General features: G+C 48.2%; 1 protein-coding gene across 4 annotated transcripts in view; it reads left to right on the top strand.

The window, feature by feature from the left end:
• The first annotated feature begins 1,231 nt into the window (after positions 1–1,231).
• ABHD6 (abhydrolase domain containing 6, acylglycerol lipase) overlaps positions 1,232–12,137 on the top strand; it is a 53,353-nt gene continuing 42,447 nt past the window's right edge. Inside the window, exons 1-2 of one of the 4 annotated variants that reach the window (XM_004738255.3) lie at positions 6,264–6,370; positions 7,825–8,098. The gene's annotated coding sequence lies outside the window, so the exon portion shown is untranslated. Of the gene's footprint in view, positions 1,653–6,263; positions 6,371–7,824; positions 8,099–12,137 lie in introns of those variants that run through there. The other 3 variants (XM_004738254.3, XM_004738253.3, XM_004738256.3) reach the window with 3 other exon arrangements.

Raw genomic sequence — 12,137 nt, 5'->3', positions numbered from 1 at the left:
TTGTCCTTGACTCTGGATGGATTCCAACAGTCTTGACTTAGACTGGTTTTACAAGGTGCCTCAAAAATGCTCCTTTGCCACATCTCTGAGGCTTCTTGTCCATGACCCATTCTTAAAATTCAAGACCCGCCCAACTCAGCCAGGTTCTGCCAGTCTGAAGGGTTTGGCAGGCAGGAGGCTGCCTTTGGGGTGGATTTAAATATAAAGAGAGTCCTATTGGGCACTGGTCCCACCTAGGTCTAGACTAAGAGGCAGAAAAGGAAGCCATGGATTTGGGGTAGCAGAAGACATCAAGCCCCAACACCTCACCCCACATACAGTGCTCATTACATAGTAAGTGCTCAGTAAATATTTACTAAATCAATGAATAAACACTTAGATGGAAGAAGTCCATAGAGCCGTGTGGGCCCAAAGGGAACTTAAGGAAAGTTTCCTGGAGGAAATGACATTTAAGCTGAGGCATGGAAAAGAGGAAGTAGTCATGCCAAGCAGAAAAGGAAGAGTTCCTGGTAGAGGGAACAGCCCATGCAGAGGCCAAAGTGGTAGAATTCAGCCTGGGTGCCCTGAATAGTAGATGATGCTGGAGTGGGAAACTGAGGCCAGCTGCTCAAAAATCCAGACTCTGTGGCAGATAAGCTAGTCAGACAACACCGTTTGAATTTAAGGGTGGTAATTTTTATGCTCCGCTCATTATTTTTTTCTTTCTTTTCTTTTTTTTTTCTTTTTAATTTTCTTTTTTTCTTTTTTTTTTTTTTTGCCTAATGAGATTTAACTGTCCTTAAAAAGAAGAAATGACCGTAGGGGGATTTAATCAGTGGTGGCTGAAAGCCTTTCAAGACTGCCATTTTGCCCCCGAAGCTTTGGAGCCAGGTGCCGGGTCTGAATTTCCATTCTGTCCTTTACAGGCTCAATCCATGGGCAAACTCCTCATCTTTCTTCTGAGAAAGGAAGCCAATCACAATGCCCACCTTACAGGATTAAAAGAGACAACACGTGTAAGGCAGCGTTGCTAAGCACGCCTGTGAACCTGGGCCTGTCCCTCGGAGCCCTCTGAGAGCAGAGATCCGGTCACTTTGACGGCCCGTGCCCGGCAGCACCAGGCACACAGCAGGTGCTCAGAACCATGAACCAATGCCTCGACGAACTCTGGCATCTCCCGCTGGAACTGTGGCTTCTCGGGTCGCCACCCCTTCCCCGGCCCCCAGAGCTCTTTAGGGGCGGGGCGGCGCGGGGCGGAGCGGCCGGCTCTGCGCTCCGCACTTGGCGCGGCGCGCGAACGCGGTAGGCGCTGGCGCTCTGGCCGGAGCTCTTGGGTGCTCGGCGGCAGGTTGCGGAGGTCGGGGTGTGCGAGACCCTCACTTGCCCCTCCGGGTTGAACGCTCGGAGCGGCGGAGCCGAGCAGCTGAGGGTTCTCGTGACGGGTGGGCGGTAGACCGGACCCGACAGCCGCGGAGCGGCGCCAGGGGCCGGCGCGGGCGGAGCCGGCTTTTCTGTCGGCTGACGCAGGCCGCCGCGCCGCGCCTTTAAGGCGTCCAGCGGAGCCCGGCGCCGGGAACTGAGCGGCGCGGGCACGAGCGCTGCTGCCGGACGCGAGCGGGACTGGGGGCCGAGGACCGGCGTCCGGATCCGGCGGCGCGACCCTTGCGCCTGAGGTCAGAGAGAGTGTGTGCCCGCGGGGCGGGCTGGGGCAGGGGATGCGCTCCTGAAAGTGGGGTGTGGGGGGGTGTTGTGTGTGTCCGAGGTCTCTCCTTTCGGGCCCGCTGACCCACCCTGCACTTCCCGAATCGGGGCTGCCTGGCCTCCCTGCAAACGGAACACGGGGCGAAATGGGTCGGGGACCTGCATCTCTCTTTCTGCTCGGTTCACTCGCTCCGGCATCAGCCCTAGCGCGCTCCCCTGCAGTGCCTGGACAGATTTGACATTCCCGAATCCAGATGCCCTCACTCCCCGGGCTGCCTACCGCTTAAGCCCCGGGACAAGGTGAGGATGAATCGGGGACCAGCACTCTCTTTCTACTCCGCCTCCCACCTCTGGCTCCGGCACCAGCCCCTGTGCGCCCCTCCTGGTGCCTGGATGGTTTGGAGGCTCCTGCACCCTCGTTCTACCACTTCTTGAGGAAAGGTTGCAGTTCGACCTTCCAGCTAATGGTACCTACCCCCGTCCCGCCCCAGATATCAGCGCCCCTGGGGACCTCTCCCAGCCAGTACCTACTCCCAGCCGCCTTTAGCTCACCTTTCCTCAGTCTGCCCCAGTTCTCTCGGCCTCATGCCCTCTCCTCCCGCCAACCCTTGAGTTAGGATCCTGGTCCAACCACCCTGACAGCCCGGTGCTGCCCCACAACCCCCAGCATCCCCCGCCTACACCTTCGCTGCCTTCCTGGCAGCCTTGGAAACTGGGATTGTGTAACGCTGGCTGCAGGGCAGAGCAATGCAAGCTGTGCACCCCTGTAACCGCATTCGAGTGAGGAGGCCAAGTTGAGAGAGTGAATGAAATAGGGAAGAACAAGAGGTTGCAGGGGTTGGGGGGTCTAGAAACTGTGCAAGCTGGGATATGTACCTGGAGCCCTTCCTGTGCCTCAGAGTTTGGTTGATTAAGAGGAGGTTTCAGCTTGGACTGGAGGTCAGCATTTTCCTCTCCTCTCCCTCATGGCTAGTCTACCTGGTTGGAAGTTAAGAGTTTATAATATTGTAAGTAATAGCTGACATAGAATACGCAAGTATACTGGCTGCTGGACCCTAGGTCTGGCACCTTTAGAAGATTACCTGCTTTTCTTCTCCCAACATCTCCATGCATGAGGGAGGTACCAATGTTATGCCCATCTCCAGAGGAAGAATGTGTCCTCTTCCCAGGACACACAGGGAATCTGACCTCAAACCCCCTATTCTGAACCATTAAACTTAATTTTTACCCAATTGTAACTAATAAATTTTTATCAACATTTTCATAACATAGAAAGTTAGAAATATGAGAAATTGATAACCTGTGTTCTTAGGACCAATTTTTCTAAAAGTGGGTTCTCAGACTAGCATGGGGTCCTGGGTGTCCTCCCTGGGTAGACTGATGCCCAGAGAGAAGGGGTATGCTGGAGGCCCCACAGCTAGGAAGTACCAGGGCTGGGATGCTAAACATGTCCTGGGATGGTAAGTCCTTACTTCCTGCGCTCCCAGTTCTGCCCCAGCCCATCAGCCTAGGCCCTGGAGATTCTCTTCCCTTCCCTGTTTGCATCCTGATCTCCCCCTTCCTGCTCTGCTTGCTTTGCTATAACCCAGGCAGGTGAGCTGCAGTCTTTGCTTAGGCTGTCCTCTCCTTTAGGAATGCCCTCCTTGGAATCTGATGCCTCGGTCGTACCTGCCCCTTAGCTCCAGCTCAGCAGTTCTCTCCGGGAAGCACCTCTGATTCCTCCTCTTATAACTGAGATCTTTACCTTCTACCCCCATGATGGCATTTGAGAAATTCTAGCTGCATGTGTCTGCCTATGCTTTCTGGTGCACCTGTGCTGGCAGGATCGGAAGCACTCCCCAGTACCCGTCTAACCATCTGCCTGGTGACGCCCCAGGACAAAGAGAGAGAGAGAAAGAAAGAGGTCCATGGGTGTATGGTGCGGTTTCCAAAGTAAGGATAGGCTCAGAATTTCTGAACCCCACAACACCAGACTCCCTTCATTGAGCTACAGCCTGATCATGGGAGAATGGCTCAGCATGTCACCCAACATTATAATTACATAATTTTTTTTTTTTTTTTAACCCAGAGGATTCCCACCAGAAAATCAGAAACTTGGGTCCAAATCCCCCTGCTACCACTGCTAGCTGTGTGGCCAGACGCCTATTACCTCACCTCTCTGAGCCTTAACTTCTGGTAATGGCACCTGCTTCAGAGGGCAGTGGGAAGATTTAGATAAGATAAAGCACACAGCCCAGCCTGTGCTGAGCACTCAGTAAGCAGCAGCTATTATGAAGAGTGAGTGTTGGCCCCCACTTTGAATTACTAGAGACATTAAATCATTACTCAGTGACTCACACTGACTGCTTAGAAGTGGGCCAGAGGAATCTCACCAAAGGAGAGGAAAGCTTTTTTTTTTTTTTTAAAGACTTTAAGTAATCCCTACACCCCATGTGGGGTTTGAACCCACAACCCCACAATCAAGAGTTGCACACTCCACCAGCTGAGCCAGCTAGGTGTCCTGAGGGAAGCATTTTGTGTGTGTACTCAGAAAGGCCTGTGACACTTTCTTCGACTCTAAACCATCCATTGCCTTGGCAAAAAGAATCGTCTTTCTGATTTTTAGCTTTAAAAATCTATGAGCTTTGAGTTTTGTGAGGCTTCACACACCTAGAATGAGTGTGTGAATGCAGTTCGTGCAATTGTAAATAACTGAAACTTACTGATACGAGAGAAAAAAAAATAGCTTGTTTTTAGAGGTGACCTTGGTTTGTACTGTGTGTTGGTTCAGGCTTATCTTGGGGGTGAGAGGTTTGAATCAAAGGTTTGCTTTGGATTTGGAGGGATGGAAAGCTGGGGTGAGTGTTTTTCCGTAGTATACCAGTAAGCGGCTCAGAGTAGAAATCACCTTCCCTGTGTCATATTCTTTAGCAACTCCTGGTTATTTTGGTGATTAGATCACTTTTTTACAGTGATGAGTATTCAAAAGTAAAGGACCAGGAATGTCTCCTTCAAAACTAAGCATTTGGAATATCTGCAGGTTGAAAAAAAAATTTTTTTTTAATGTCTCCTAATGTGACTATGAAGGTAAGTTAGGATCTTGTTTGATAATTTTAAGACTGTTAAGGTATTCTAAGGCACACATTTTTGTAAATTTTCATTGTTCCATGGCATTTAGCAAGCTATGGGACTTTCTTTCTGTGACCCTGCAGGGACACAAATATTTTTCATGCTATTAATATGGTGGCCATCAAATTCAAATTCAGTGAAATTTAAAATTCTTTTAAGTCACACAGGCCATATTTCAAGTGTTCAATAGCTATGAGTGGCCAGTGGCTACTGTATTAGGGAGTGCAAAGAGAGAACATTTCCATCTTCCCAGAAAGCTTTATGGGAAGGCACCATTTAGATCAATAAGGCCATGGACAAACTGCATAATTACAGGCTTAAGTTCCATTCTTTCTAGCAAGTCATCTGCAGGCCAAGAAATGGAGTGTGCTGAGGATGTCTCCTTGTCAAGGATAAGGATGTTACTTAAATCCCCTTAACCTCATTCTGGTTTTCTGGTTCACTGGCTTTTAACACTGCCAGATTCAGAGGATAAGGAGATGGAAGCAAATTCAGTGTCTTCCGGCAGTGCTTCTCCATCTTGGCTGAATGTTAGAACCGCCTAGGGAATTAAAAAAAAAAAAAAAAAATACGCCTGTCCAGCCTCTGGCCCAGGCCCATTGAATCTGAATCTGTGGGCAGGTATCCTGGAATCTATATTTTTAAAATGCTCCCTGGGAGATTCTGTGCAGCCAGGGTTGAGAACAACTGCCTTCAAGACTGTGAAGTTAGGGGAAAAAAAAAATCCCTGAGGACTGGAAGATGTCATTTTAAGGCAGGTATGGTGAGTGGCTAAGAATGTTCCTCATTGATTTACTATGGCAGTAAATGCAGCATCGGAGTTGAATGGTCTCACTTCTCCAGAAGGGCTCTCAACTGAGGGCAGCTTTGCCCCACAGGTGCATGTGTCAATGTCTAGAGACACTTCTATTTGTCACAACTTAGCAGTAGCTTTGAATGGCTAGAGGCTCCCACATGCTGCTAAATATCCTATTTGCATAGGACAGCTCCCCACAACAAAGAGCCAGCCGGCCCAGAATGTCCATGGTGCCACAGTTGAGAAACCCCAATCTAGGTGCAATTTTTGCAAACCCAAGTTGTCCCTGACCTTGGATATAGATGTCTTTAAGGAAGATCCAGATACTCTCCTAAACTGGGCCCTCAGAAACCCTTTTTGATCCATCTCTCAGGCTTTCGAAACCCAGAAGCCATGGAGGGGGTCGCTGCCTGTATTCGGATGTGTTTGGGGCTGCACCAGGGAAACTGCTGATTCAGGGGGACAGGGCAGCCTGTGAAAGGTGTGGGCAAAGGATCTCACACTGCAGCAGGTTAAGATCCTATTCTTTTGTTAAGTAATTATCCATAGTAACAGCAGCCTTTGCCTTAGGCTTTTTTTTTTTTTTTTAAGATTTTATTTATTTATTTGACAGACCGAGATCACAAGTAGGCAGAGAGGCAGGCAGAGAGAGGAGGAAGCAGGCTCCCTGCTGAGCTGGGATCAGGACCTGAGCCAAAGGCAGAGGCTTTAACCCACTGAGCCACCCAGGCGCCCCTGCCTTGGGCTTTTTTCCAGAGGCTGTGGCTCTGCGACTGTTGACATGGGGTAAGTTTGCCGTGTGATATACTCAGGACAAGATTTAAGCCTTGTATGTGGTGAAATTTGGGACCGGAGCTAGGGGCCAGACTCTGGGAGTATAAAGTTAGCAACACAGACGTGCCCATAGACTCAAGTGTCCGAGAGCCCCCCGGCACAGTGGCACTGTGAGGGGAGGGGGGAGGTGGAGGTGTGGCTGGACTCCCTCCCTGGGTCTTGGAAGGCTATTGAGATCTTCCCAGCTGTCCAGAGTGAGTACTTGCTATCTGCCAGTCACTGCTTTGAGCAGTCTCCATGCACCCTCTCATATTGTCCTTTTACCGAGGCCCTAAGAGGTGAAGTGACTTTGCCAAGGTCACACAGCAGGTCAGTAGCAGAGTAGAGATTTGAACCCAGGTTATAAAACTACAAAACTGAATCCTTAGAAGAGTATTTACAGACAGGCTTTGCTTCATGGCCAAGACTTGTGGAGTGAGCTGGAACTCACCAGGCAGGAGGCAGAAAAGGCATGCCAGGGAGAAAAACACCATGTGTGCCAAAGGCTTGGAGGTGTGAAAGAGTATGACTGATCAGGGATGGTGGCTCATTCAAGGAAAGAGGTGTAGGGGGATGATAGAAGACGATAATGCTTGAGAGACAGGCAGGTATTAAATGTATCCTACGTAGCCTTGTAAATCATGCTGAGGGCCACTGTGAGCCACTGGTGGATTGGAGGAAGAGAAGAGCTGTGTGATGTTGGACAGCTTGCTTAACTTCTCTGGGTCGCAACCACCCATCTGGAGAAGGCCTCAGGAACTCAGCGCTCTGATGAAGAATGTTTACTTTGTTGGTGACCATCATGAACAAAGTGAAGGAGTGGCCTTGATGGCATTAGTGGGCAGCCCTGTTGATTCATGACCTCCTAGCTTCTCCTTTGGTATTAATTAAGTGCCCTCCAAGGGGCAAGGCACTGTGTGTCCGGAAGTGCTGTGGCAGATGCAGAGATGTAGTGAGACTCCTCTTGGAGACTTGCAGCCTAGTGGAGGGTATAGCTGGTGTTCTCACGGGTCCCGTGCGTAAAGGCACAGATCAGCAGGGCCAGGAGAGAGAAGCATCCCTATAAAATACCTGAGGCATGGAGGTTACTAATGACTGGGGTTGGGGTGGTGGTGGTTGAGGGAAGGTACATTGAAGGAGATAACTCCTAGCTCTGTCGGAAAGACTTATAAAGGAGAAAACAGGGGTAGGTCAAGGGTATCTTCCCAGGAGAGAGAATGGGGGAAATGGAGAGAAATAAAAAACCAGTTCACAGTCTCCAGAGAGTCAGACTATCAGCATCTCTGGTACCTGATTCCCCACAGTTTCCAGGTCACAGAGGGGAAGCAAGTCATCATCAGACGAAGATGTTCAGTAATGAACTTGCCACTTACATACTGAGGTCCCACGCCGTCATCTCTCCCTCTGTTTTCAACCCTGCTGTTTAGCCCGGCTCCAGGAACACTGAGGTCTTGGTCGTCTGTCTCTCCCAGCTCCTGGGATGTTTTGCAAAAATCCGTACAGGACAAGGAGTGGAAAGTGAAATTGGAACTCTTGTGAGAGAGTGTGCAAGTGATGTTGGAGAACTGCTTGAATGACATGTCAAGGCAGTAATAGATGAGGGTCTGGCACCGTGAGACCTGATGAAGAGAAGGGGTAAAACTGAATTCAAAAATCAGTTCTTTGAAAATCAAAGAATTAAGCCCTTGAGAGATCAATAAGGTATGTTTGCAAAAACATCCTCTTTAGCACTGTGATCACCAAATGCTAACCGGAAGGATTTATCATGCTCTAAGACAGTCCACGTGAGACTTACTCTTTAAGAATTAGCACAGGAGGGGCGCCTGGGTGGCTCAGTGGGTTAAGCCGCTGCCTTCGGCTCAGGTCATGATCTCAGAGTCCTGGGATCGAGCCCCCCATTGGGCTCTCTGCTCAGCGGGGGGGCCTGCTTCCTCCTCTCTCTCTGCCTTTCTCTCTGCCTGCTTGTGATCTCTGTCAAATAAATAAATAAAATCTTTAAAAAAAAAAAAAAGAATTAGCACAGGATTTCAGTTATGACCTTGTTTTTATTTTGCTCAATATTTACTCTTGCTTTTAAAATACATTTGGTTGGAGTGCCTGGGTGGTCAGTTGTTAAGCCTCTGCCCTTGGCTCAGGTTGTGATCTCAGGGTCCTGGGATAGAGTCCTCCATGGAGCCCCGCAATGAGCCCCGCATCTGACTCCCTGCTCAGCAGGAAGCCTGCTTCTCCCTCTTCCACTCCCCCTGCTTGTGTGTTTTCTCTCTCTCTCTCTCTCTCCCTCCCTCCCTCTCGCTGTCTCTCTGTCAAATAAAATCTTTTAAAAAAATTTCATTTGATTTTTTTCTTTTGTTTTTTATTTGGATTAAGTTCTAAACTGAGCTTTGTTTTTTGTTTTTTGTTTTGTTTGTTTGTTTTCTTCTTGACTGTGAACTTCCCTGTGTGGCTTCACTGCTGGTCCCTTTTTGGGATGCTAATTCTCCGGGGGCACAGAGATCTCCTATGGGAGGAGATTCTGCTAGAAAGAAGGTGGGGACCAGCTCACAAAGGGCCCTGAATGCTGAGCCTCTGCTGGAAGCCAGAAATCTTGTCCTGATAAAAAACCTCCAGGCTCTTAATAACAGGGCTCCCTTCTGTCTAACCCAGACTTTGTTCCTGCAGGTAGAAAATGCTATGGACCAACTTCACCTCCTTTAGAAATGACAAAACCCTCTTTAATCTTCTTGCTTTTCCTTTTATTGAGAAGTACAGATTGAGCAATGGGAGACTGTGTTTTGGGTGCTGAGGTTCTATTTTAGGCCCTGTGCCACTGCGTACCCATAGAGAGGGCTATTTTAATTCCTTTCAGTCATGTGGAAAATAATCACTTAAGTGATGCTCTTTCTAGCACTTTACTTCTGAGAGGTGACCTCGGCCGATGACCGTGCATTCAATCTGCAAGAGCCAAGTGCTGAAATCAAAGCTGGTCCTGGGCTCCCTTAGACTAAAGATGCTGGGTTCTTTGGAGGTGAAAGGTCAAGTGACTTTGGGACTTCTTTGATCCAGCAGGAGATTTCTGGAGGGTTTTCTTGTTTTCAACATGATTTCAATCAGGCAGTTAGGTCAGACTTTCATCAGTCTAGATCATGACACCCCCACCCCCACCCCAGGCCGATATTTTGAAGGTGCTCGGCTAGGTCAGGTCACATGTTGGGTATGTTATTGCCCTGTTTCTTGGCTAGTACGATTTTTTAGAAGATCTGCTGCCAAATATATAAGCCACTTACCTTCCAGCTGAGCCCCTGATTCTGCTGCCTGCCTTTCCCCCGTCTCTGCCTGTGTCCTTTCTCCAGAAAATCAGGTAGCATGATTATCTGGTTCTCCAATTCCCTGCCCACAGGACCAGCCTGGTTAGGCTGAGTTTCCTTGCCCACAGAGCTGCCCCAGGTGGGAGAAAAAAAGGAGAGGGGCTGTGGGCTTGGCTGGTTCTTAAGTAAGAACCCCCAGAGGGCACCAGTTGCTGGCACTTTGACACCAAGTGGGACCAAGGGCTCCTCTTATTAGTACCTCTCCCAGAGCCGCCAAGGAGCTATGCATTTCCAGTTCATGCAAGGGTCTGGTTGCAGGATGGAAATCCTTGTCTTCTTAGAGTGCTGGACTTCGACCTTTGAGGACTGAAGTTCATGTCAAACTGACTTAACCTTTGGATAGTCACACAGGACAGGAGCCCTTCCTGGTCTTTGTTATCTTGGGAGGAGCCTGGTTTTTATAGCTTGTGTACCGGGAGAGAGATTTGCAGGCTAACAGCCTTCACATTTGTGCTTCTTCCCTTACCATGTGAAACAATTAAGGTTTGGGCCATTTTAACTAACACAGAGTACAGGACTGGCCAGGAGAACTCTGTGATTATGAAAATGATCTCTATGTCCACTGTCCAGTCTGGTAGCCACATGCGGCCCTTGAGCACATGAAATGTGACTAATGCAAGGAGGAACTGAATTTTTCATTTTATTTTATTTTGATCAATTTAAAGTCACAGGTGGATAGTGGCTGCTATATAGGACAATGCAGGTAGAGACCATTCTATTTGAGGACTTTATATTATACTTTGTAATAAAGTAGAGAAAACCTTATACACATACATAGTAGCAACTCAAAAGATACAAAGGGTTATCAGTGACAAGCCTTCCTCTTCTCTCTCTAACCTCCCAGTTTCCCTTCCCAGTGGCAGCCAGTTTCTTATGTATCCACCCAGAAATATTTCACACATACATAAACACTACATCTCCTCTTTCTACCTCCCTGCCCTCTTTCACTCCTCTCTCCTTTAATGCAAGAGGTGTTACTCTGTCCACTCTCTACGTTCCTGGGGCTTTGTTTGTTTGTTTGTTTGTTTGTTTTAGAGGCAGGGAGCAGTAGAGGGAGAGAGAGAATCTTAAGCAACCTCCACACCTGCACAAAGCCGGCAGTGGAGCCCAGTCTCATGACCTTGAGATCATGACCTGAGCCTAAATCAAGAGTTGGACACTCAACTGACTAAGCCACCCAGGTGGCCTTGTTCTTTGCTTTTTGAATTAATAATGAACCCTGGAGGTTATTATTTTAATGGCTCACATTTAATTTTACTTGTATTTAATGGCTATACCTAATACACCTTTACAAAGTTACACCATCATTTACTTAACAGCCCCCCCCGCCAGAAGTGGGCATATGCATTAATTCCAGTCTTTGGCCATGACAGATTCCTGCTGGAACAACTAACTTGCACAAGTGGGATATCACAAATTAGGTATAAAACACAGACTCTTAGAAGTGAGACGATCAGGTCGAAAGAATGGTTTACATTGCCTTGGATTTTTACCGGATCGCCATGCATAGAGCATGTTGATGAGAATAGAAGTTGCACCTACGGAAGAGCGCCTGTTCCCCTCAGCCTCGGCAGTGGTCTGTTAGTGAACTTGTTGTTCGTTGCCAGTGTGATAAATCAAGCCATTACCTTGTAGGTTTAGCATTTTTCTTATTATAAATGAGATCGAGGGTCTTTTTGTATGTTCAGGAGTCTTTTCCTTTCTGGTCAATTGGCTGCTCAGGTCATTTGTCCCTTTTTCTGTTGGATTTTTGGTTGTTTTAATTGATATGTAGGAGGAACCTTCTTTACATTCAGGAAATTAGTCTGTTGCCTCTGATTTGTATTGACAAATCTTGATCTTGCTCAGGGTCTCTCTTTCCCTGTGGCGTTTGAAAGCATTTCATGTGGTGAACATATTCATCTTCTTGTTACGGCCTCTGTGTCTTATATCTGACTTAGACATTCCCCGTGGAGGTATTTTCAAACAGGTCTCTTTCCTTCTAGAACCTCCATGGTTCCATGGTTCCTCACTGACTCCCCTGAAAGAGTTCAGGGGTTTTGTGGATTTCCCTTCCCTTGCCCGGCTCCTCATTCTCTTGCTGTGGTGCCTTTGCCATTGGCTTTCTGTCCAGTGCTGATTTTAACTGTGGGGTGCCCTCTCACTAACCACTCTGGGAGGAACCTGATCCTCATTTGTCCACTGGTTGCTACCTTCTTCTCTCCTTCCTTTCTCCTTTTAAAAAAATTTTTCTTAAACTTTTAAGTAATCTCTACACCCATCATGGGGCTCAAACTCACAACGCTGAGATCAAGAGTTGCATGCCCTACCCACTGAGCCAGCCAGGCGCCCCTTCTCATTCCTTTCTGAGTACAACTTTGAGGTAAACCCTAATCCTGAGTGGAGAAGGTGAGAGT

This window comes from Mustela putorius, unplaced genomic scaffold, assembly GCF_011764305.1.
Source record: "Mustela putorius furo isolate JIRA1106 unplaced genomic scaffold, ASM1176430v1.1 tig00000095_pilon_pilon_pilon, whole genome shotgun sequence".
Taxonomy (NCBI): domain Eukaryota; kingdom Metazoa; phylum Chordata; class Mammalia; order Carnivora; family Mustelidae; genus Mustela; species Mustela putorius.
This window is presented reverse-complemented; position numbering and strand designations above follow the sequence as displayed.